We start from the raw sequence: 1,728 nt of genomic DNA on the forward strand, positions 1-1,728 counted from the left end.
GTTAATGCTTAATGGCACGTGCTTTTGTTTTCGGCCAATAAACTTGGGAGGATGCTGTTTTTTATTTTATATAGGCTGATTTTTTTGGTTTGGCCGAAATATGAAGTTAACCCAGCATTTTATTCTTTTTATACTCATATACTGTTGTTTTGGACTACTAAAAAAGAAGATTGACTTGGTCAAATATCTATCATGTCTTTTATTCTTGATCCACACATTTATTCACTAATTATATTTTATTATTTTTATTTTTTTAAATAGAATCTTAAAGATTTAATCTTATTAATGTTAACATGTTTTGGATATTATTATTACTAATTTTTATACAGTTATTGTAGTTATCTTTTATTAAAGAAAACAATAATTTATTTAATTAGTCACTGTTAGTAATTTTTTGGGTAATTTACGTTAATAGATTATTTAGACACACTTCTAAGTCCTAAAGTCTCAAGCTTTTAATGTTTCTTTTTTTTCTTTTTTTTGTTAGGAAACTTTTAATCTTTTTTGGTAGCAACTTGTTTTCTTGAGTATACCACTTTGAACACTGATGACTCATATAACTATTAAGGAGAGAAACAACTTCATATTTTGGCCAGCCCAAACAATCTAGTCTATATATATAAAATAAAAAAACAGCATCTTCCCAAGTCTATTGGCCGAAAATGAAAGCACCTGCTATTAAACATTAACCATCCTTCATTGAATTTTTAATCATCTCACACAAGAGACATCATCTGATACAAGAGACATACGACCTGAATCCACCTTGACTCTAACAACCTTTTGATATAGGTTCCACCATTGGCTGAACTTGTTCTCTCACACGCGTCCTAGTGACAGCTCTTCTACATCAAATCTAGACCTCTGGATGCCCCTCTCTATCCACACCATAGAACTTCCCAATAAGTAAAACCAAGGGGATATATCCCCCCTCAAATCTCTAAAGTCAAAGGCAACTGTGCTAGAGAACAAGACACCTCGTCAACGTGCTTTGCAATAATTTTCAGCCAAAACAAATCAAATTATTAAAGTAATTCCCTCAACATTTCCAAAGTATTTCAATTTTGTCCATCTAATTAAATTGTCAACCATTATTCAGCTCTCTCTTTCCAAATTTGACCCTGTCCTATCCACACACCATTGCCACCGCCTGCCACCACCATTGTGCGGTGGCGTGCACTTCTAGATAAAGCCAAGAGCAAATCTGGAGGGGGAAAAAGGTTAGAAAAGAAAAAAATTATACATACATTTATAAATCACTAAACTTTCATGTGACTAACCTGAAATAAATAGTACCAAAAATAATTAATTTAATGATTTAGTTAAAAGATTTCTAAGGACAGTAATATACTCTTTAAAAAAATTTTGTATATTCAATACATTAAAAATATCAAAAACTTCTCAACAGAAATCAAATATATGAAAAGCTTAAAATAGGTCCTTTTAAGTTATGTTTGGTTGGAGAAAAAATGGAAGAAAAATAGAAGGAATGAAAGAAAATTGCACATTTTTATGTGTAATTTATGAAGGGTGTTTTACAACTTCTCTTCCTTTCCTTCTATTTTTCTTTCACTTATCTCCTATTTAGTAAGAATACCATTGTGATCCATAAGATAAAATTAAAAATAATAATATTATCATTAAGTATCAAATTTATTTGATTTTAGATTCATAAAACAGATATAAATGAAATTTATTAACTTTTTCTTAAACCAAATTATAGTATAA

At 29.6% G+C, this 1,728-nt stretch overlaps 1 protein-coding gene across 1 annotated transcript in view; it reads right to left on the reverse strand.

Moving 5' to 3' along the window:
* The window catches only part of LOC107614938 (disease resistance protein RML1B), a 5,816-nt gene continuing 5,127 nt past the window's right edge, over positions 1,040-1,728 (reverse strand). Inside the window, exon 5 of the transcript XR_002353188.1 lies at positions 1,040-1,204. The gene's annotated coding sequence lies outside the window, so the exon portion shown is untranslated. The remainder of the gene's footprint in view (positions 1,205-1,728) is intronic.

Source organism: Arachis ipaensis, chromosome B09, assembly GCF_000816755.2.
Source record: "Arachis ipaensis cultivar K30076 chromosome B09, Araip1.1, whole genome shotgun sequence".
Classification (NCBI taxonomy): Eukaryota; Viridiplantae; Streptophyta; class Magnoliopsida; order Fabales; family Fabaceae; genus Arachis; species Arachis ipaensis.